General features: G+C 39.2%; 1 pseudogene; it reads right to left on the bottom strand.

Annotated features, from left to right (window-relative positions):
• LOC148568120 (uncharacterized) overlaps positions 1-25,392 on the bottom strand; it is a 49,140-nt pseudogene that overhangs the window by 18,738 nt on the left and 5,010 nt on the right.

Here is a 25,392-nt window from a genome sequence, read left to right as displayed (position 1 = left end):
GTGCTTTTGTTTGGCATCACAACTTGCTCCTTAGCTTCATCTGCCTTTGGTTGATTTTCATCCTCCGTTGGTTCTTTGATGTTCTCTACTTGCTTCTTTGTAGTGTCATTGTTGCTTATCAATGTTCTCCCACTCCTTAATTGTATTGCCTTGCATTCCTCCTTGGGATTTGGAATTGTGTCATTGGGCAGTGAGTTTGAAGGTCTCTCAACAGATACTTGCTTGGAGAGTTGCCCCATCTGTCTCTCTAGGCTCTTCAGGGAGGCTTCCTGATTCTTGGTTACCATTTCCTGGTGTTTCAACATTTTGTCTATCATGGCCTCCAAGTGAGTGATTCTTTGGGCTTCAGGTGATACTTGAGGTGGGTTGGTTATTAGATTGGTATTGGTTGAGGTTGGGGTAGTTGTTTTGAGGTTTTCTGTAGGGGTTTTGGTTAGTTTGCTGCTGGTTGTGGTTTTGGTTGCTTCTTGGGTTGTGTTGGTTTGAGTTCCTCTGCCATGGTTGTTGGTTTTGGGTGTGGTTATCTCCCCATCTGAGGTTTGGGTGGTTTTTCCAGGATGGATTGTATGTATCACCATACACTTCATTTGGTCCTTGGTTGTGCATATACTGTACTTGCTCTTGTTGTTGTTCTTCTTGAGTTTCTTCACTCTGTCCCCATGTGGTTGATGGTTGGCTAGTGTTAACTGCTGCAACTTGGAGACTATCAATCCTCTTGGCCATTTGCTCAAATTGTTGTTGAATTTGCTGCTGCATCATCTTGTTTTGAGCTAGGATTGAATCCACTCCTTCTAGCTCTATTACTCCTCTCCTTTGTGATGGTTGGCGGCCTCTTTGATGAGCAAAGAAATATTGGTTGTTGGACACCATGTCAATGAGTTCTTGAGCTTCTTCTGCAGTTTTCATGAGTTGCAAGGAACCTCCAGCTGAATGATCCAAAGCTTCCTGGGATTTCAGTGTCAAGCCTTCATAGAAGTTTTGAAGCTTCTCCCACTCATTAAACATGGCAGGAGGACATTTCCTGATCAGAGCCTTGTACCTCTCCCATGCCTCATAGATGGGTTCGGCCTCCATTTGTGTAAATGTTTGTACCTCAGCCTTTAACCTTATAATCCTCTGAGGTGGATAAAATTTTGCAAGGAACTTGGTTACCAAATCATCCCAGTTGTTGATGCTGTCCCTTGGAAAAGATTCCAACCATTGAGTGGCCTTGTCCCTGAAAGAAAATGGGAATAGCATCAGCTTGTAGCTGTCAGGGGGCACTCCATTAGTTTTGACAGTGTTGCATATCCTCAAGAAAGTGGATAAATGTTGGTGTGGGTCCTCAAGTGGCCCTCCACCAAAAGAGCAATTGTTCTAAACCAAAGTGATGAGTTGTGGCTTGAGTTCAAAATTGTTAGCATTGACATTTGGAGCCAAGATGCTGCTCCCACAATGTCTAGGATTTGCAAAGGTATAGGAAGCCAAAACTCTCCTCTGGGGTGGGTTGCCATTGTTGTTGTCTTCTCCACCTGGTGGATTGGTTAAATGTTCCTCCATCTCTTGGAATTCTTCGTCTGATTCCTCTTCTCCAATAATATTTTTCCCTCTTTCAGCTCTTCTTAACCTCCTGAGAGTTCTTTCGTCTTGTTCATGAAAATTGGGTATGGTTCTTCTTGTACCTGACATACAAGCAGAGCATGAGAAATGCACAAAACCAGTGACACTTCAATTTACTGCTAGATTGAAGTGTTAGTTAGTTTAAGCAAAAAATCAAACAGTTAGTGGGTTAATCAAAATTAAAGAAAAAGTGCTTGATCTAGATTACCACCTCACTTAATCATTGTCAATCTAATCAATCCCCGGCAACGGCGCCAAAAACTTGATGAGATATTTTGGTGAAAAATGAATTTCTCCCAAAACACCCAAATCTAACCGGCAAGTGCACCGGGTCGCATCAAGTAATAAAAACTCACGGGAGTGAGGTCGATCCCACAGGGATTGAAGGATTGAGCAATTTTAGTTTAGTGGTTGATTTAGTCAAGCGAATCAAGATTTGGTTGATTGATTGGTGATTTGTAGAATTTAAATTGCATGGAATTAAAGAGAGCAGGAAATTAAATTGCTGAATCTTAAAGAACAAGAAATTAAATTGCAGAAATTTAGAGTTCAAGAAATGTAAATTGCGGAATCTTAAAGTGCAAGGAATGTAAATGACTTGAATTGTAAAGGGGATTGGGACTTGGATTTGCAGAAATTAAACAAGGAAAAGTTAAATTGCATTAAACAGAAGAGAAAAAGGGAATTGGGATTGAATCAGATCCGAAACAGCAAAGTAGATGAACATGGAAAGCAGTAAACAGAGAATTGAAATAGGAAATCAGATCTCAGGACCCAGAGACTAGAAAACCAAGTCTAGATCTCAATGCCTTCCTAGATCTAACAAGAACAATTGCAAGGAAATTGTAAATTGCAAAGAAATTAGATGAGAAGCAAGTAATGGAAACAGAAATTCAAATTCAGTAAATAAACAAAGAGATCCAAGGATGAGATTGAAACAGAATTTCTTCAATTCTCTAACCCAAGATCCAAGACAATTGTAATTGAAATTGAAAGCAATAAAACTGAGAGGAAGAGGAGTGAATTCTCCTTCCCCAAGACAAAAGAAATTAAAGATCACTCAATATCCAAAGCTCTCCGGAAACTATTATGAAAATTTAAAAGGAAAGCTCCCAGAAGAACTTGAATTCTATCCTATTTATACACTTTCTTCAAATGATCTTCAAGCCTTGAGTTGGGCCTTTGCTCTTGGTGGAATTGGGTTGAAAGAGGCCTTGGTTGGTTGCTCTTGAAGTTTGGAGAAGAACCAAAGTGAACCAATTGAACCGGGTTTGAGTTTTGCAAAAGTTGGACCAAAAGTTTGAGCAAAAGTTAGGGGTCTAACTTTTGCTCCAACTTTTCATAGCAGCCCACAAAATTTGCTGATATGAACGTTGGTGCCAACGTTAGGGGTCTAACTTTGACCCTAACGTTGGCCTTGCCTTGTGTGCTTGTGGCGCCAACGTTAGCCACCAAGTTAGGGGGCTAACGTTGGCGCAAACTTTTGCTCCTCCTTGTGATTTTCATGTGCCAACGTTAGCCTCAAAGTTAGGGGGCTAACGTTGGCGCAAACTTTTGGTGCCCAGGGGTAAATTTCATGTGCCAACGTTAGCCTCAAAGTTAGGGGCTAACGTTGGCGCAAACTTTTGGTACCCAGGGAATGATTTTCAAGTTCCAACGTTAGCCTCCAAGTTAGGGGGCTAACTTTTCAACCAAAAGTTTGTGCAAAAGTTTGATGCTAACTTTAGGTCCAGCTTTTTGCTTCCTGGTTCAATTTCACTTATTCCATTGTCTTCTCTTTACTCCTAGCTATTCCTTCTTGCTTCAACCTTTCTCCAAGCTTTTTTCACCTATAATTAATCAACCAAACTCATCAAAGCTATGCTCATAATCATGAGATATTCATTCTATCATAATATGCAACAATTTTAGCATAAAACCTCATGAAATGGCATGAATTCATACATGGTTGATTCAATCAAGGGAAACATGAAAATCTACCTAATTGGCTTGCTTGTGGCTCAAGAAAGTGCATAATTCTAATGAAAACAAAAGAAAAAGACTAGTTAAACTAGGCTAGGATGACTTGTCATCACAACACCAAACTTAAAGCTTGCTTGTCCCCAAGCAAGAAAAGATTTATTGAGAAGAAAGAATGAAATGGAAGAGGATGTTCATGCTAGAAGAGTATTATTGATAGTTCATGGGGTTTTATGTGGATATGTAAATACCTACTTCTTACTGACTCCTAGGCCTAGAAAGTCTCCTTCAAGCTTCAAGTAACATACTGCTATGACCTCTCATTATTCCTTCATCCTTGGCTATTACTTTGTTTATAAGCTTTATTTGAGTGTCATGTGTAGCAAGTTCATTTTCTTTTCTTTATACTTGACACATTATTCACCATAGACACTTGGCTCACATTCCTTCTTAAAACATTGATGCCCAGCACCTCTTTGGGTTACTAAATGCCTTGTAGTTAGGTTGCTCTTGATAGTGGACTTTCAGCTGATGATCCCGGATTAGTTAACCCAAGTCACCGAGTGTTGATGCACTCCTAAGAGCTTACTAATCCAAGCAGATCCTAATACAAAGACATCACAGGCATATATTTTAAAGTTCAAGCTATTGGTGTCCAGCTTTGTTTCTTTTTGTTTCCTTTTGTTCTGCCACTTTTTGGCTATCTTTTTTTCTTTCCTTCTTTTTGTTTTTCTTTCTAACCAAGGAATTTTTTTTATTTAATTGAGATTCATAGGTAGTAGGCCACTCTTTACTTAGAAGGAGATATCCTGGCTCTTTATTCACTAAAAGTGAGCTATTATACAATCACACACATACCACCACTTACTTTTATTCTACTTCTATCTAACAGAGACTATCTTGCTTCACATTCAAACTTTTTCTTTTATTGAACTTAAAGATGCAGGGGACAACACATGCTTCTTGTCAAGTGAAAGTAAACACACAAGCACACACATAAACTAGCCTACTTATTTTAAAAGAAATTTGAATCTGTTTGAACTAAATGAACACTTTAACAAGATATCAATCAAAAGTATTTCTCAACAGCAAAAGTTAAGTATAGATACAACCTATTGGTTTGCATTTCTTTTGTTCTTCTTTCTGCTGTGCCCATTTTTGAGTCTTGATGCATAGTATCTTCAATTGGTGGTTAACTCCCAGACTTGATTTCCTGCTACTTCTTCTGATTCAACAGGTTAACTCTGGGCAAACTTGTGTGTCCTTGCTAAAGGTTATGAAAATGAGACTAAACAAAAACAGTTAAGTTGTTTGAATAATCTGTTTGATTGCTTGGAACTAGCAATGTGCAGGAAGTTAGAATGTAGTTTTGGTGGAACACCAAACTTAGGCATCTTGCATTCTCCCTTCGATTGTTTTTGGTGTGCAACACCAAACTTAGCTTCTTGCAATACATAGCAGTTATCCAACACTCTTATTGAAAAAGTTATGAAAAGAAAACTACCTCAGGTTGGGTTGCCTCCCAACAAGCGCTCTTTTATTGTCACTAGCTTGACATCTTTCAATTCTTTTTAAGAGGGCTGTAGGTGTTGAACCTCTTTTTCCTTACCCCATTGTCCTCCCAAGTACAACTTTGCTCTGTGACCATTTACTGTGAATCGATTCTTTGTTGCCTCATCTAGCAGTTCAATATTCCCATAGGGAAAAATCTTTGTCACCAAGTATGGGCCAGTCCACTTAGACTTCAGTTTGCCAGGGAAGATTTTAAGCCTCGAATTATACAGGAGCACTTGCTGTCCTGGCTTGAATTCCTTCTTTGTGATCTTCTTGTCATGCCACTTCTTAGCTCTCTCCTTGTATATCTTCGCACTTTCATAAGCCTCTAGTCTAAATTCATCCAACTCATTTAGTTGTAACAACCTTTTTTCTCCTGCAGCTTGGGAATCAAGGTTGAGGAGTTTAGTGGCCCAAAAAGCTCTGTGTTCAAGCTCTACAGGGAGGTGACAGGATTTGCCATACAATAGCTGAAAGGGTGACTTGCCAATAGGAGTTTTAAAAGCTGTCCTATACGCCCACAATGCATCCTCTAGCTTTCTAGCCCAATCTTTTCTTGTGATTCCCACTGTTTTCTCTAGGATCTTCTTTAGTTCTCTATTTGCAAGTTCAGCTTGGCCGTTAGTCTGAGGATGGTAAGGTGTGGCTACTTTGTGAATTACTCCATACTTGTGGAGGAGTTTCTCCATTTGTTTGTTGCAAAAGTGACTACCACCATCACTAATAAGACCCTTTGGCACTCCATACCTAGTGAAAATGTGTTTTTTTAGGAATTGGAGGACAATCTGCGCATCACAGGTGGTTGTGGCTATGGCTTCCACCCACTTTGAGACATACTCCACTGCTACCAAGATGTATCTAAAAGAATGAGAAGGAGGAAAAGGCCCCATGAAATCAATTCCCCATAGATCAAACAATTTTAATTCTAAGATAAAGTTTTGAGGCATCTCATTCCTTTTTGTTAATCCTCCTGCTTTCTGGCACTCATTACATTGGTGTACATATTCTCTGGCATCCTTGAAGATAGTTGGCCAATAGAAGCCACTCTGCAGTATTTTTACGGCTGTTTTTTCTGGGCCAAAGTGTCCACCATAAGCTGAACCATGACAATGCCATAAGATGTCCTTGATTTCACTTTCGGGAACACACCTTCTAATTACTCCATCAGAGCATCTCTTGAACAAGAAGGGTTCATCCCATGAAAATTTCCTTGCTTCGTTGATCAACTTCTTCACTTGTTGCTTAGAGAACTCTTGCGGTATCTTCCTTCCCACTTTGTAATTTGCTATGTCAGCAAACCAAGGTGCTTGCTGGATCTGCAGAAGGTACTCATCTGGGAAGCTTTCATTTATGGGCTGAGATGCTTTTTGACTTGTTTCATGTGGCAACCTTGACAGATGATCAGCGACCTGATTTTCAGTGCCCTTCCTATCTCTTATCTCTATGTCAAATTCTTGTAGGAGTAGTATCCACCTGATGAGTCTTGGTTTAGCATCCTGCTTTGACATTAAATACTTAAGTGCAGCATGATCAGTGTAAACCACAACTTTGGATCCTATTAGATATGATCTAAACTTATCAAATGCATAGACTACAGCTAGCAATTCTTTTTCTGTTGTGGTGTAATTTCTTTGGGCCTCATTCAACACTTTACTTGCATAATATATAACATGATGCAAATTTCCCTTCTTTTGCCCAAGTACAACACCAATTGCAAGGTCACTTGCATCACACATGAGTTCAAAAGGTAATTCCCAATCTGGAGGTGTGATGATTGGTGCTGTTGTGAGTCTATTTTTTAAAGTTTCAAAGGCATGCTGGCATTTTTCATCAAAAACAAAAGGGTTATCAAGCATTAACAGATTACTCAAAGGTTTGGCTATTTTTGAAAAGTCCTTGATAAACCTTCTGTAAAATCCGGCATGCCCCAAGAAACTTCTAACAGATTTCACATTAATTGGTGGAGGGAGTTTTTCTATGATCTCAACCTTTGCCTTATCAACCTCTATCCCCTTTTTTGAAACTTTATGGCCAAGAACAATCCCTTCGGGTACCATGAAATGGCATTTCTCCCAGTTTAAAACCAAATTAGTTTCTTGGCACCGTTTCAAGACAAGGGTTAAATGGTTTAGGCAAGCATTGAAATTATCACCAAAAACAGAGAAGTCATCCATGAAGACTTCTAAAAATTTTTCGACCATATCAGAGAAAATGGAGAGCATACACCTTTGAAATGTGGCAGGGGCGTTGCAGAGCCAAAGGGCATCCTCCGATATGCAAAAACTCCAAATGGACATGTAAAGGCAGTTTTCTCTTGGTCCTTGGGATCCACCACGATTTGATTATACCCAGAATACCCGTCCAAAAAGCAGTAATAGGCATGGCCGGCTAACCTTTCCAGCATCTGATCAATGAATGGGAGAGGGAAATGATCCTTCCTGGTGGCATCATTCAATCTTCTATAGTCTATGCACATCCTCCACCCGGTCACTGTTCTAGTAGGGATCAACTCATTCTTCTCATTAGTGATGACCGTCATTCCTCCCTTTTTTGGTACAACTTGAACCGGGCTTACCCATGGGCTGTCAGATATTGGGAAGATTATCCCTGCATTCCATAACTTCATTACTTCCTTCTGGACAACTTCCTTCATTGTGGGATTTAGCCTTCTTTGCGGTTGAACCACTGGTTTAGAATTATCTTCCAAGAGGATCTTATGCATACATACTGCAGGGCTGATTCCCTTCAGGTCATCAATAGTCCATCCTAAAGCATCTTTGTGAGCTTTGAGTACGTCAAGAAGTTCTCCTTCTTCCTTCTTTGTCAGGGATGAATTAATGATTACTGGGAAGCTCTCCGCTGTGCCAAGGAATGCATATTTGAGATGGGTGGGTAGAGGTTTCAGTTCTTGTTTTCGTACATCTTCCTTCTTATCTTGTCTTTCATCTTGCTCAGTAGAGGTCTCAGCCACTTGTTCCTCTGTTGCCCCTTGATTTCCTTCTTTCTCTTGAAAATTTTCTTCCAATATTTCTTCCACCAAACTGTCTATCATATCCACTCTTACGTAATCCTCTTGCTCAGGAGCGTTTTGCATTGATCTGAACACGTTTATGACCATTTGTTCATTATGGACCCTGAAGGTCATTTCTCCTTTTTCTACATCAATGATGGCCCTTGCTGTGTGTAGAAATGGCCTTTCTAGAATGATTGAGTCGTTTCCTTCTTCTTCAGTGTCCAAAATTACAAAATCTGATGGGAAAATAAACTCCCCAACCTTCACCAACAGATTCTCCACAATTCCATTGGGTGTCTTTATTGATCTGTCAGCCATGACTAGTGACATCCTGGTGGGTTTAAGCTCTTCTATGGCAAGTTTTCTCATCATTGAGAGAGGCATTAAATTGATGCTGGCACCCAGGTCACAGAGAGCCTTGTTGAGAATTATCTTGCCAATAGTGCATGAGACTACAAAGCTTCCCGGATCCTTAAGTTTTGGTGGAATACCCCGTTGAATCACAGCACTGCATTCCTCGGTGAGTAATACGGTTTCCCTTTCAAGCCAACTTCTTTTCTTGTTGATAAGATCCTTCAGAAACTTGGAATATAGAGGTATTTGCTCAAGTGCTTCAGCCAAGGGAATATTAATTTCCAGCTTCTTGAAGGTCTCAAGGAACTTGTGAAAATGCTGGTCCTTAACCTCTTTGTTGAACCTCTGGGGATATGGCAGTGGAGGTGTGATGCTCTTTCCTATTTGCTGCTGTCCCTGAGCTACTTCCTTTGAGCTATGTGGCTGGTTGTCCTTCTCTTTAAGTTTCTCAGTGCTTTTGTTTGGCATCACAACTTGCTCCTTAGCTTCATCTGCCTTTGGTTGATTTTCATCCTCCGTTGGTTCTTTGATGTTCTCTACTTGCTTCTTTGTAGTGTCATTGTTGCTTATCAATGTTCTCCCACTCCTTAATTGTATTGCCTTGCATTCCTCCTTGGGATTTGGAATTGTGTCATTGGGCAGTGAGTTTGAAGGTCTCTCAACAGATACTTGCTTGGAGAGTTGCCCCATCTGTCTCTCTAGGCTCTTCAGGGAGGCTTCCTGATTCTTGGTTACCATTTCCTGGTGTTTCAACATTTTGTCTATCATGGCCTCCAAGTGAGTGATTCTTTGGGCTTCAGGTGATACTTGAGGTGGGTTGGTTATTAGATTGGTATTGGTTGAGGTTGGGGTAGTTGTTTTGAGGTTTTCTGTAGGGGTTTTGGTTAGTTTGCTGCTGGTTGTGGTTTTGGTTGCTTCTTGGGTTGTGTTGGTTTGAGTTCCTCTGCCATGGTTGTTGGTTTTGGGTGTGGTTATCTCCCCATCTGAGGTTTGGGTGGTTTTTCCAGGATGGATTGTATGTATCACCATACACTTCATTTGGTCCTTGGTTGTGCATATACTGTACTTGCTCTTGTTGTTGTTCTTCTTGAGTTTCTTCACTCTGTCCCCATGTGGTTGATGGTTGGCTAGTGTTAACTGCTGCAACTTGGAGACTATCAATCCTCTTGGCCATTTGCTCAAATTGTTGTTGAATTTGCTGCTGCATCATCTTGTTTTGAGCTAGGATTGAATCCACTCCTTCTAGCTCTATTACTCCTCTCCTTTGTGATGGTTGGCGGCCTCTTTGATGAGCAAAGAAATATTGGTTGTTGGACACCATGTCAATGAGTTCTTGAGCTTCTTCTGCAGTTTTCATGAGTTGCAAGGAACCTCCAGCTGAATGATCCAAAGCTTCCTGGGATTTCAGTGTCAAGCCTTCATAGAAGTTTTGAAGCTTCTCCCACTCATTAAACATGGCAGGAGGACATTTCCTGATCAGAGCCTTGTACCTCTCCCATGCCTCATAGATGGGTTCGGCCTCCATTTGTGTAAATGTTTGTACCTCAGCCTTTAACCTTATAATCCTCTGAGGTGGATAAAATTTTGCAAGGAACTTGGTTACCAAATCATCCCAGTTGTTGATGCTGTCCCTTGGAAAAGATTCCAACCATTGAGTGGCCTTGTCCCTGAAAGAAAATGGGAATAGCATCAGCTTGTAGCTGTCAGGGGGCACTCCATTAGTTTTGACAGTGTTGCATATCCTCAAGAAAGTGGATAAATGTTGGTGTGGGTCCTCAAGTGGCCCTCCACCAAAAGAGCAATTGTTCTAAACCAAAGTGATGAGTTGTGGCTTGAGTTCAAAATTGTTAGCATTGACATTTGGAGCCAAGATGCTGCTCCCACAATGTCTAGGATTTGCAAAGGTATAGGAAGCCAAAACTCTCCTCTGGGGTGGGTTGCCATTGTTGTTGTCTTCTCCACCTGGTGGATTGGTTAAATGTTCCTCCATCTCTTGGAATTCTTCGTCTGATTCCTCTTCTCCAATAATATTTTTCCCTCTTTCAGCTCTTCTTAACCTCCTGAGAGTTCTTTCGTCTTGTTCATGAAAATTGGGTATGGTTCTTCTTGTACCTGACATACAAGCAGAGCATGAGAAATGCACAAAACCAGTGACACTTCAATTTACTGCTAGATTGAAGTGTTAGTTAGTTTAAGCAAAAAATCAAACAGTTAGTGGGTTAATCAAAATTAAAGAAAAAGTGCTTGATCTAGATTACCACCTCACTTAATCATTGTCAATCTAATCAATCCCCGGCAACGGCGCCAAAAACTTGATGAGATATTTTGGTGAAAAATGAATTTCTCCCAAAACACCCAAATCTAACCGGCAAGTGCACCGGGTCGCATCAAGTAATAAAAACTCACGGGAGTGAGGTCGATCCCACAGGGATTGAAGGATTGAGCAATTTTAGTTTAGTGGTTGATTTAGTCAAGCGAATCAAGATTTGGTTGATTGATTGGTGATTTGTAGAATTTAAATTGCATGGAATTAAAGAGAGCAGGAAATTAAATTGCTGAATCTTAAAGAACAAGAAATTAAATTGCAGAAATTTAGAGTTCAAGAAATGTAAATTGCGGAATCTTAAAGTGCAAGGAATGTAAATGACTTGAATTGTAAAGGGGATTGGGACTTGGATTTGCAGAAATTAAACAAGGAAAAGTTAAATTGCATTAAACAGAAGAGAAAAAGGGAATTGGGATTGAATCAGATCCGAAACAGCAAAGTAGATGAACATGGAAAGCAGTAAACAGAGAATTGAAATAGGAAATCAGATCTCAGGACCCAGAGACTAGAAAACCAAGTCTAGATCTCAATGCCTTCCTAGATCTAACAAGAACAATTGCAAGGAAATTGTAAATTGCAAAGAAATTAGATGAGAAGCAAGTAATGGAAACAGAAATTCAAATTCAGTAAATAAACAAAGAGATCCAAGGATGAGATTGAAACAGAATTTCTTCAATTCTCTAACCCAAGATCCAAGACAATTGTAATTGAAATTGAAAGCAATAAAACTGAGAGGAAGAGGAGTGAATTCTCCTTCCCCAAGACAAAAGAAATTAAAGATCACTCAATATCCAAAGCTCTCCGGAAACTATTATGAAAATTTAAAAGGAAAGCTCCCAGAAGAACTTGAATTCTATCCTATTTATACACTTTCTTCAAATGATCTTCAAGCCTTGAGTTGGGCCTTTGCTCTTGGTGGAATTGGGTTGAAAGAGGCCTTGGTTGGTTGCTCTTGAAGTTTGGAGAAGAACCAAAGTGAACCAATTGAACCGGGTTTGAGTTTTGCAAAAGTTGGACCAAAAGTTTGAGCAAAAGTTAGGGGTCTAACTTTTGCTCCAACTTTTCATAGCAGCCCACAAAATTTGCTGATATGAACGTTGGTGCCAACGTTAGGGGTCTAACTTTGACCCTAACGTTGGCCTTGCCTTGTGTGCTTGTGGCGCCAACGTTAGCCACCAAGTTAGGGGGCTAACGTTGGCGCAAACTTTTGCTCCTCCTTGTGATTTTCATGTGCCAACGTTAGCCTCAAAGTTAGGGGGCCAACGTTGGCGCAAACTTTTGGTGCCTAGGGAGGATTTCTTCATGCCAACGTTAGCCTCAAAGTTAGGGGGCTAACGTTGGCGCAAACTTTTGGTGCCCAGGGGTAAATTTCATGTGCCAACGTTAGCCTCAAAGTTAGGGGGCTAACGTTGGCGCAAACTTTTGGTACCCAGGGAATGATTTTCAAGTTCCAACGTTAGCCTCCAAGTTAGGGGGCTAACGTTGGGGCTAACTTTTCAACCAAAAGTTTGTGCAAAAGTTTGATGCTAACTTTAGGTCCAGCTTTTTGCTTCCTGGTTCAATTTCACTTATTCCATTGTCTTCTCTTTACTCCTAGCTATTCCTTCTTGCTTCAACCTTTCTCCAAGCTTTCTTCACCTATAATTAATCAACCAAACTCATCAAAGCTATGCTCATAATCATGAGATATTCATTCTATCATAATATGCAACAATTTTAGCATAAAACCTCATGAAATGGTATGAATTCATACATGGTTGATTCAATAAAGGGAAACATGAAAATCTACCTAATTGGCTTGCTTGTGGCTCAAGAAAGTGCATAATTCTAATGAAAACAAAAGAAAAAGACTAGTTAAACTAGGCTAGGATGACTTGTCATCATTGACCTCTTCCAATTCCTCCTCATCATCAATCAAATCAAACTCGGGAGGTTGTGCGAGTTCTTCTTCAATATTAACTTCACACTCATTGGGAGAGTTTTCAACAAGGTCACCAATGGCATTTAGTGTGGAGTTGCCTTCAATAGCTTCATTTTCATGTCCAAAAGGAGAGGATTCCACTCTTGATAAAAACTCATTGATGATTGAATCCATCTCTTGATCAACCTTTTCATATTCTTCAATTTTGATATGCTCCGGAGGTTGTTGGGATTCACATGGTGGTTCCACATCTCTTAAATCTTCAACAACTTCTTTTTCTTTTTCAATGACTCTAGGCTTCTCCAATTACTCTAATACAAAGTTCGATTCCTCCTTGTCCACCGGATTTTCCAATTTCTCCTTCATACTTTGCTCTTCTTTTGCTTTTTCACATGTAGCCACGGAAGCACCTTGAGTGTTCAAACATTGGTAGGTTAAAGTATGCACTACCTTAGTCAAATTAGTCACAAACTCTAGGGTGTTCCTTTGCATATCCGCTTGGCCTTGAAGTAGCAAGGTAAGAGGATCATCTATTGGGGCTTGGGGTGGATAAGAGGGTTTATTGTTTTGGAGAAAGAGTTCATAGTGAGAAGGTGGTTCTTCATAGTAAGGGTATGGAGATGGTGAGCATTGAGGTGGTTCTTCATAGTAGTCATGATAAGGTTGTGGTGGTTCCAAAGGTTCTTGCTCATAATGGTCATGAGAATATGGTATGGGTGATTGGTCATATGATGAGTATGGATCATAGGAAGGTGTTTGGTAATGAGAGGCTTGTGAGAATGGTTGAGGTTCATGTTGAGGATAAGAATCATAGGCATATGATGGTGGTAATTGATTGTCATAAAAAGATTCACCATAGCCATTGAATTGACATGCATTAGGATGGTGATTATACCTATACGTATCCGGAGGTTGTTGCCAATAGGAGTGATCAATTCCTTGAGGCTCCTCCCATCTTTGTTGGTTCCATCATTGATGCATGTGGTCATTGAAGTTCACATTTCCTACAACACAATTAGAACCAAACTCATAGCCAAAGTTAGAATTCATGATAGTAAGAGAAAATGAAAACAAGATCAAATAAGAAGCAAGAAAATTAAATCCTAAAACTAGCAAGAACTAACAAAAGCAAACATATTCACACTATTCACATATATACAATAACCAATAACACAACACCATTGCAAGTCCCCGGCAACGGCGCCATTTTGATGATTAGACTTTGTGTGGTTTAGAATTCACAAATGAATCCTTGTTGCAAGTATAGTTTCTAAACCAACAATAGTCCTTTCATACAAAAATTTGGTTGTCACAAGTAACAAACCCCTAAAATTATAAACTGAAGTATTCAAACCTTGGGTCGTTCTCCCTAGGAATTGCAAACAAATGTTCTTGTTATTGGCTATGAAGTATATTTGGGGTTTTTGAGTTAAGGAACAAGGAATGTAAATTGCAAAAGAAATAAACTAACAACTAAGAAAGCTCTTGGCAAGATATGAGAACTAGAAGTCCTATCCTAGTTATCCTCCTCAATTGTGACCACAATTGTCCATTGCTACCACTTAGTTAACCTCTAATCATGGAAGAAAGTCAAGTGGATGAATCAACTTGAATCAACAAGTCCTAGCCAACTTCCAAGGGAAATACTAGCTTTAGTGGTATCCAAATCAATTAGCAACTTCTAATTATCAATCAACAAAGGAATTAGATAACTCAAGCGTCACTAATTACTCTACCAAAGCCAAGAGGAATAAAATCTATACTAAAATCCAACCAAGCATTTCATCAAACACTTGGAAGGCATAAAAGAAAAGCAAAGTAAATTGATAACAACAATGAGATCTAATAACTACTTATTGCAAGGAATTAATAACAACAATGAAAAGAAACACAATTATTATAAATTATCTCAAATTGAATTGGAAGAAAATAGAAGGAACAAGAGTAGATCTACAATAAAGCATGGAAACAACATAAAGGGAATTACAACAAAAGAATAGAAGAATCATAAATGCAACAACAAAGAATTGAGAAGAAGAAGAAGAAGAAGAAAGCATGAATGAAAACCTAGATCTAAGAACTAATCCTAATCCTAATTCCTAATTCTAGAGAGAAGGGAGAGCTTCTCTCTCTAAAACTACTCTAAACTAATCCTAATGTGCGTAAATGATGCTAAGTGTGTGAATGATCCTCCTCCCCCTTCAATCCTTGGTCCTTATATGCATTTTGGCGCCAAAGTTGGTTGAAATTGAGCCCCATAGCTCTCAGAAATCGCTGGGCACGTTTTCTATTTAAAAATTACGTGCGCCCATCGGCGCGTACGCATACAGTGCGCATGCGCGCCCCTTGAAGTTTTTGCAATCCACGCGTGCGCGTACAGTACGCGTGCACTTGGATGCGCATTTCTAACTCTTTGGCTTTTCCATGATTTCTCCACTTTGTATGCTTTCTTCTTCACTCTTTTGATCTATTCCTAGCCTTTTCAACCTGAAATCACTTAACAAACAAATCAAGGCATCTAGTGGAATCAAAGGTGAATCAAATTTAGCTAATTAAGGATCTAGAAAGCATGTTTTCACACTTAAGCACAAATTGGGAAACAATCATGAAACCATGCTATTTCATTGAATAAATGTGGGTAAAAGGTGATGAAATCCCCCAAGTTAAGCACAAGATAAACCCTAAATATGGGGTTTATCACTGTCGAGGGGCATTTAAACGCCAGAAAGGTGCAGGGACCAGAATTCCTTGACACCTCAGGATCTGTGGAACCCACAGGATCCCCACCTACCCAAACTCACTCTCTCTCCTCTTCAAACCTTTCCATAACAGTCTTCCCCAAATACCCTTGACCAATCACATCAATACTTATTCCCCAAACACATTCACCTATCAAATCCTACCCTCTTCCCCATAATCTCTTCACCACTCACATCCATCCACTATTTCCCAAAAACCCATCATAAAACCCCACCTACCTCACCATTTAAATTCAAAACATTTCCCTCCCAAACCCAACCCCTTCTTACATGAATTCCCTCTCTCTCTCTTAACCTATAAATACCCCTCCTTACCCCCTTCAATTTCACACATCATAAGCACTTAAACCACCCCTTAGCCAAATTCAAAACACCCCTCTATCTTCTCTATTTCTTCTTCTTCTCCCCATTTTTTTCTTCTTTTGCTCGAGGACGAGCAAACCTTTTAAGTTTGGTGTGGGAAAAAGCTCTGCTTTTTGTTTTTCCATAACCATTAATGGCACCTAAGGCTGGAGAAACCTCTAGAAAGAGGAAAGAGAATGAAGTTGCTTCTACCTCCGAGTCATGGGAGATGGAGAGATTCGTCTCAAAGGTCCATCAAGACCACTTCTATGAAGTTGTGGCCAAGAAAAGGGTGATCCGGAAGGTCCCCTTCATGCTCAAAAAGAGTGAATATCCGGAGATCCGACGGGAGGTTCGGAGAAGAGGTTGGGAAGCTCTCACCAACCCCATCCAACAAGTTAGAATCTTAATTGGCTCACAATGGTTCGAGGGAAATACTTGGATTTTAGTCCGAAAACCGTGAGGTTGGCATTCAACTTGCCAATGATGCAAGGAGATCCTCATCCTTTTACTAGAAGGGTCAACTTTGATCAAAGGTTGGACCAAGTCCTCAGAGACATTTATGTGGAAGGAGAACAATGGAAGAGAGACTCAAAAGGCAAGTGATGAGCGGATAATTTATATGCTTTTTGACATTTTTTTTAGGTAGTTTTTAGTATGTTGTAGTTACTTTTTATTATATTTTTAATAGTTTTTATGAAAAAATCACATTTCTGGACTATACTATGGGTTTGTGTGTTTTTCTGTAATTTCAGGTATTTTTTGGCTGAAATTGAGGGACCTGAGCAAAAATGTGATTCAGAGGCTGAGAAAGGACTGCAGATGCTGTTGGATTCTGACCTCCCTGCACTCAAATGCGTTTTTCTGGAGCTACAGAAGTCCAATTGGTGCGTTCTCAATTGGGCTGGAAAGCTAACATCTTGGGCTTTCCAGAAATGTATAATAGTTTATACTTTGCCCGATTTTTGATGGCCCAAACTGGTGTTAAACGCCAGCTAGAGACCCTTTTCTAGCGTAAAATGCCGGAACTGGCACCAAAAGTGGAGTTGAACACCCAAACTGGCACCCAAGCTGGCGTTTAACTCCAAGAATGGCCTATGCACGTGAAAGCTTCAAAGCTCAGCCCAAACACTCACCAAATGGGCCCCGGAAGTGGATTTCTGCACTATCTGCACTTAGTTACTCATTTTCTGTAAACCTAAGTTACTAGTTTAGTATAAAAACTACTTTTAGAGATTCATTTTTTGACATATGACATTTTACATCTCATATTGTATCTTCTATGGCATGAGTCTCTAAACCCCATAGGTGGGAGTGAGGAGCTCTGTTGTGTCTCAATGGATTAATGCAATTACTATTATTTTTTATTTGATCACGCTTGATTTTGTTCTAAGATACTCACTCGTACTTCAATATAAAGAATATGATGATCCGTAACACTCATCATCATTCTCAAATTTATGAACGCATGCTTGACAACCATTCCCGTTCTATCTGAGCTCAACGTAGTCATTGGGCGACAGCTTGGGTGCGTATCTCTTGGGTTTCTAATCCACGAGTTTGACTTGTATCTTCTGACAACAGAGCATTCAAACCCACGAGATCAAAACCTTCGTGGTAGAGGCTAGAACCAATTGGTAGCATTCCTGAGATCCAGAAAGTCTAAACCTTGTCTGTGGTATTCCGAGTAGGATCTGGGACAGGATGACTGCGACGAGCTTCAAACTCACGAATGTTTGGCACAGTGACAGTGTGCAAAAGGATAGAGAGATCCTATTCCGACACAAGCAAGAACCGACAGATGATTAGCCGTGCGGTAGCTATGCCTGGTATTTTTTATCCGAGACGAGAGATCCGACAGTTGATTAGCCATACAGAAACCGTACCTAGACCATTTTCACTGAGAGGAAGGATGGTAGCCATTGACAACGGTGATCCACCAACATACATCTTGCCATGAAAGGAAACCATGCGTGTTTGGAGGAGAAGACAGTAGGAAAGCAGAGATTCAGACGACAGAGCATCTCTGGAACCTTAACCTGTTCCTCATTACTGAATCACAAGTATCATTCATTTCATGTTATTTACTTTTCATAAACAAAATCATTCATATCATTTGAATCTCCTGACTAAGATTTACAGGATAACCATAGCTTGCTTCAAGCCGGCAATCTCCATGGGATTGACTAATAAACCCCAATTGTAGGGTTTATCTTGTGATGAATTTAGAGCATTTTGAAAACCTTTCTTCACATTTGTTCAATGAAATAGCATGGTTTTATAACTTCTTCTTTAATTGTGCTTAAGAGTGAAAAAATGTTTTGAGGTCTTGAAATAGCTAAATTTAATTCACCTTGATTTCATTAGATGCCTTGATATGTTTTTTAAGTGATTTTAAATTTAGGAGGCAAAGATTGGAGCAAGGGAATGAACGAAAAGCATGTAAAAATGGAGAACTCATGAAGAAATGAAGGAATCGCAAAAGCTGTCAAGCCGACCTCTTCGTACTTAAACGACCATAACTTGAGCTACAGAGGACCAAATAATGTGGTTTTAGTTGTGTTGGAAAGCTAACATTCGGGGCTTCGAAACGATATAAGATTTGCCATAGTTGCTACACGTGTGATGACGCATATGCGCACTATACGTGCACGCATCTTTGCTGCCATATGATCCACTTAAAGCAATACATGGGCAGCAAATTCTAAAGCCTTGTGGGCCCAATCTAACTCATTTCCGATGCTAATTAAGCCAAGAATTGAAGGGAAATCAACATACTTTAGATACTTACACATATTAGTTTAGTTTAGTTTAATTTTTGGAGGGAAAGTTAGTTTTAGAGAGAGAAGCTCTCACTTCTCTCTAGGATTAGGAATTAGTATTAGGATTAGTTCTTAGATCTAGGTTTTCATTCATGCTTCTCTCTACTTTTGCTTCTTAATTCTTTGTTGTTGCAATCATCTTCTTGTATTCTTTTGTTGTAATCTCCTTCATGTTGCTTCTATGTTTTGTTGTAGATCTACTTTTGTTCCTTCTCTTCTCTTTCAATTCAATTAGAGGTAATTCATAATAATTGTGTTCCTTTTGATTATTGTTATTGATTTCTTACAATAATTGTTGTTAGATTTTATTGTTGTTATCAATTTACTTTGCTTTCCTTTAGTACCTTCCAAGTGTTTGATGAAATGCTTGGTTGGATTTTAGTGTAGATTTTGTTCCTCTTGGCCTAGGTGGAGTAATTAGTGACGTTTGAGTTATCTAATTCCTTTGTTGATTGATAATTAGAAGTTGCTAATTGATTTGGATATCACTAAAGCTAGTCTTTCCCTTGGGAGTTGGCTAGGACTTATGGAATCAAGTTGATTCATCCACTTGACTTTCCTCCATGGTTAGAGGTTAACTAAGTGGTAGCAAGGGACAATTTGTGGTCACAATTGAGGAGGATAACTAGGATAGGACTTCTAGTTCTCATACCTTGCCAAGAGCTTTCATAGTTGTTAGTTTATTCTCTTTGCCATTTATATTTCTTGTCTAAAGCCTCAAAACCCCAAACATACTCCATAACCAATAACACGGACACTTTCTTGCAATTTCTAGGGAGAACGACCCGAGGTTCGATACTTCAATTTATAAATTTAGGGGTTTGTACTTGTGACAAAAAAATTTTTGTATGAAAGGATTATTGTTGGTTTAGAAACTATACTTTACAACGAGATTTCAATTGTGAATTCTAGACCACACAAAAGTCTTCTCATCAAAATGGCGCGGTTATCGTGGAGTTGCAATGGTGTTGTGTTGGTTATTGTATATATGTGAATATTGTGAATAGCTTGATTTTTGGATTGCTTGTTATAGTTTTTTCTATTTTAGGATTTTGTTTCATTACTCTTTATTAGCTTTTGTTCTTATTTCCTCTTTTCATTTTGAATTCTCACTTTGGCTATGAGTTTGGTTCTAATTATGTTGTAGGAAATGAGGACTATAATGAGAATGTGTATCTAGGATGGGACAACCAAAGGTGGAGAAGCCATATGCATATGATCAATCTTCATGGTAACAACCTCCACCAATACACTATGAACAAGAGCCATTCTATGATGCATACCAATCAAATGGCTATGGTGATCATCCTTGTGACTTTCAAGAACCACCGCCGTATGCCTATGAACCATACCCTCAACATAACCCTCAACCATACTCATAAGCCCCTTCTTACCAACCACCTTCATATGACCCTACTCCTTACACACCATACCAACCACCTTTTGAGCCATATAAGCCACCACCATTCCAACATCAACATTTTCAAGAGCCACCCCCTTCATATTACTACCAAGATGAACCACCTCCAATACAAGCAAATTTTTAACCACAAGATGAATTTCACTTCCCACCATAACCTTCCATGGAGGAATACTCATGTCCATTGATCCAAGAGCCATATGATCCTACTCATGATATCCAAGAGGAACAAGAGTCAAGGGATCGTCTCAAGGAAACATTGGATCAATTTTAAGCAACCATGGAGCGTGTTGTGCAACAAGTGGAAAGAGTGGAAATTATTGAACCACCACAACTCTACCAAGAAGAACCACCTTCCTACTATGAATCCTTCCCCCAAATTGATGAACCCTTCCATCCACCCCAACCTCTAATGGATGACATCCTTGATGTTCTTGTTTAAGAACAAGAGGAGATGAAAAGGGATGTGCAATAATTCACGGCCGCCTTAGACATGGTGGTAAGCCGGTTAGCATCCCAATGCTTGAATACTCAAGGAACTCCCACGGCTACATATGGAGAATCAAATGATGAGCACAACATGAAGGAGAGATTGGTGGAGAATGAGGGAAGTTGCTTTGTATTGGAATAATTGTAGGAAGCTATGATTGTTTAAGAAAGGGAAGAATTGGTTGAAGACTTAGGAGATGCGGAGCCTCCATGGGAATCTAGAATTGAAGAAAACCCCTCCAAGAAGATTGAATTTGAGGCTAAGGAGGAATGTGCACAACCTCCAAGGCATATCCCTTATGAAAACTTGGATAGGATAAAGCAAGAATTGAGTTTCCTTGGAATTGAAGATCAAGCATCAAACCTTAGTGGTGAAGAATCCTTTGAGCATGAAGAACCTTCTCCCAACAAGATGAAAAGCAATATGGAGGTAAATTTTTCTCATCCTCCCATTTATAACCTGATTAGGAGAAAAGGTTTAGATAAAATTGTTGAACAAAGGATTATAATTGAGAAGTCTTGTGAAGAGGTGGAAATCCTTAGAAAAAGGAGGATGGGAATTGAATACGCTTTATCAAGACCCTTGGAGTTGTCTTTGCCTAGGTTGCCATCTACTCCTTCATTTGAGTGGGTGAAATTCATTTCTATTAGCTTTATTATCCCACTTGAATATGGTGTGCTTGAAACGGATGGCCAACTTAGGGAGCTTTGTGGGATGAAGTGTAAACGAAAAAGGTTTTGTGGTTGGCGTTGCAAATCAAGGCTCATTATGGTTCGTGCATCAAACATGAGATATAAAGGTTGGAGTAGTGCTCAAATAGATGGGTCTATAAGGATTGTTGGGCACTTCATAGAGAATTCACCTTACTCACCACCCGGATGGACTAATAATGATGATCAACTTCAGGACGGGTGTAAAAATAAAGTGTGGGATCCCAGATCACAAGACGAGGATCAACTTTGGGAGCTCCAAGCTTGTGAAGAATTCCATCAACACTTGGTGCAACAAATAAGAAATCTTGGGGCACAATGGAGAACCAAGCATTGGTGGGAGTTCCAAGATGAATTCAAGCACAAGCCACCTTGAGAGGAGCTCCCCAAAAGTCCAACTTAAGGACAATAAACAAAAGTGCTAGGTGGGAGACACCCCACCATGGTAAACTCTTTCTATTCTCTTGTAGATTTGATTATTAATAAGTGATTTGAGTTACTATTGTAAGTAGTTTTTCCTCTTCATGTAGTTTTGTCTTAATATCTTGGTTGTTAGTTGCTTAAAGTGCAAGTTATGTTTGTTTGCACTTGAAATTTTTTTGTTAATTTTGCATTTTAGTTGATCTTGAGTTGTAGGTAGTGTTAGGGAGATTTTTAGCTGTTTATAGTATTTAAAAAAAAAAGAGTCAAGGACGCATACGCATGCTGTGCGTGTGCGCATCCATACGCATTATTCAGGCCCATACTTTTTCCAAAGAGTTGGGCCAATCTCGCGCAAAAGCTGGGCCAATTGCACAACTTCGTGTACGCGTGCGCGCACTGCGCGCTTACGCGTCGATGTCCTTAGTTTGCATATGCACGCGCCCGCGCACATACCGCGTGCGCGCCGATTTGCTAAAGTGGTTCCCAGGCCAATGACCCGAGAGTTGTGCTAGCTCTGGGCCAGCATTAAGTGTTTGGCCGAACTTCACCCACGCGTGCGCGTACTTGGCGCGTAAGCGCTCTTCGGCCAAAATGCACATCGGCGCGTAAGCGTGCATGACGCGTCCGCGCCGGTAAAAAAAAAGAGTATTTTTTCTCCTCTTCCATTTTTTTTGTTTATCGCATTCGTATACTCCTATTCTTTACATTTCAATTTTGTTTCTATAGCCTGTTTTCAATTTTTTTCTAAGTCTCTTCTTTCAATAATGGTGTTGCATTCTCTTACTCAATTGTTGAGAATTTCTTACATTATTTTGGTGCCTCTTGACTTGTTTGTGTCAATTCTTATTTGATCTTGATGCTGAATATGCACTTCATGCTTTGATTTTACTCTTGCATCAAGTGTTAGTTCATATGCCCTTTGCCTATATTGTTTTCTCATTCACATGTTGTAGCTACCATGTAGTGAGAACCTTACCCTTATTTGGCATTAGGCCCCGCCTATGTTCTCTTTGCTTTGATATCTTTGTTATAGGCTTAATTTTATTTCTTTTTCTGTTCCTTTAGGTTGGCCACCAAGAAAGGAGGAAAAGGAAAAGCTTCGAGATGAGGCAACGAACAAGTCATCCGCACAACCTTTCGAAGAAGCTCATCAATTGTAGCAACCCCTCCACCTTGCTCTTCTTTACATGCACTGAGGACGGTGCAATCTTCAAGTGTGGGGAGGTCGTTCGACCGATCTCCATGGGTAACAATTTCCTTTTCAACACCAAATTTTTTATTTTCTTCGTTAGATAGTTGTTGCATTACATGATAGGTTGCATGTTAGTTAGAATTTGTACATATTTTTACCACTTCTTTCCTATTAGGACTACTTGGTTAGGGTGATGATTTTTTTTCCAAGAAATTGTTTTTAGGGCAACCTACCATTTTGAAAACTTTTTGTTGAACTTGCTTGAAAGAATCTATTTTGGATCATGTTTTTGAGCTAAGAACACAAGCTTGTGAGATTTGAGCCTAATGGTGTGGTTACATCTTATAACCACTTATTTTTCCTTTTGTGTGCATTGTTCTCTTTCTATAATTGTAATCTTTGATTTGTTTGATTCTTTATGTCCATTATTTTGTGTATTCTTGCATTTATATGATTGAGGCCATCATTTCATTTAGCTCACTTACCCAAATATCCTTACCTTTTATCTTCCATTGTTAGCCAATTTGAGCCTATGCTTAACCCACTTTGTTCATAATTTTAGCACATTACAAGTCTTAAAGCGGAAAACAATAAAAGTTCTTAATTTGGATCTTTGATTAGCTTAGGCTAGTGTGTGTGTATCATTCAAGTGTGGGAACCTTGGGACATTGGGTGAATAAAAGGGTAGTTTTGTATTTTGTTGTAAATATTTGGTAATTGGGTACATGCTTATGTATTGATAAAATGTATAGACCTTATGCATTGATGTTCTTGTATATAGTTTGAAAGAAAGAAAGAAAAAAATGAGAAAAAAAAAGAAAAAGAAAAAAAAACAATATGGAAAAGAAAAGAAAAAAATAGAAAAAAGAAAGAAACAAAGAAAAAGTAAGAAATAAAAAGGGGACAAAATGCCCCAAGCAAAGCTCAATAAGGGTCAATGCATAAGTGTTGTGAAATGAAAAGGAATACATGAGTATGTGAAAAAGTGAGAAAAATGGGTAGTTAGGTTAGCTTTGAAATTGTATAGGATGTCATAGGTTAGGTGGGAAGTTTAAGCTTATCAAAGATTCAAATTTCAAGCTCACTTGACCAAATATGCATCCTTACCTTGACCCTAGCCCCATTACAACCTAAAGAAAAGACCTCATGATACTTGTATGCATGCATGAAATATATGTTGATTGTTAGAAGAAAAACAAATCTTAGAAAGCATGATTAGGGGAGAATTGAGAGAATCGACCCTACACACTTGAGCGACTAGAGTGCAAACACTTTCGGTGAGGGTTCGATGCTCAATTCCTTGATTCCCGGCTTTCATGAGCATTCTTCTTGCAAGTCTATTTGAACTTCATTTTGATATTTAAATTGGTAGGATTCATGAGTCGTCATAGGACCTTAGCCCTACTTGTGCATGTATGTCTTGGAGGATTGATTTATTTTTAGCCAAGTAGGTAGAATCATTTTGCATTTAGTTGCATTCATATAGATAGATGCATGTAGTTTAGGTTGCATTTAGTTAGATCTCATTAAATAAATGTTGATACCCTTTGCTTTCTCTTGGTTTAAGCATGAGGACATGCTTGGTTTAAGTGTGGGGAGGTTGATAAACCCCAATTGTAGGGTTTATCTTGTGATGAATTTAGAGCATTTTGATAACCTTTCCCCATATTTGTTCAATGAAATAGCATGGTTTTATAACTTCTCCTTTAATTGTGCTTAAGAGTGAGAACATGCTTTTGAGGTCTTGAAATAGCTAAATTTAATTCACCTTGATTCCATTAGATGCCTTGATATGTTTGTTAAGTGATTTCAGATTTAGGAGGCAAAGATTGGAGCAAGGGAATGAACGAAAAGCATGTAAAAATGGTGAACTCATGAAGAAATGAAGGAATCGCAAAAGCTGTCAAGCCGACCTCTTCGCACTTAAACGACCACAACTTGAGCTACAGAAGTCCAAATGATGCGGTTCTAGTTGCATTGAAAAGCTAACATCCAGGGCTTCGAAAAGATATAAGATTTGCCATAGTTGCTACATGTATGATGACGTGTATGTGCACTGTATGCGCACGCCTCGTTGCTGCCATATGATCCACTTAAAGTAATACGTGGCCAGCGAATTCAAAAGCCTTGTGGGCCCAATCCAACTCATTTCTGATGCTATTTAAGCCAAGGATTGAAGGGGAATCAACAAACTTTAGATACTTACACACATTAGTTTAGTTTAGTTTAATTTTTGGAGGAAAAGTTAGTTTTAGAGAGAGAAACTCTCACTTCTCTCTAGGATTAGGAATTAGGATTAGGATTATTTCTTAGATCAAGGTTTTCATTCATGCTTCCCTCTACTTTTGCTTCTTAATTCTTTGTTGTTGCAATCATCTTCTTCTATTCTTTTGTTGTAATCTCCTTCATGTTGCTTCTATGTTTTGTTGTAGATCTACTTTTTTTCCTTCTCTTCTCTTTCAATTCAATTAGAGGTAATTCATAATAATTGTGTTCCTTTTGATTGTT

Source organism: Arachis ipaensis, chromosome B4 (assembly GCF_059453495.1).
Source record: "Arachis ipaensis isolate K30076 ecotype BB chromosome B4, ASM5945349v1, whole genome shotgun sequence".
NCBI classification, from domain to species: Eukaryota; Viridiplantae; Streptophyta; class Magnoliopsida; order Fabales; family Fabaceae; genus Arachis; species Arachis ipaensis.
The sequence above is the reverse complement of the archived record's forward strand: the minus strand, read 5'-3'. Positions and strand labels throughout refer to the sequence as shown.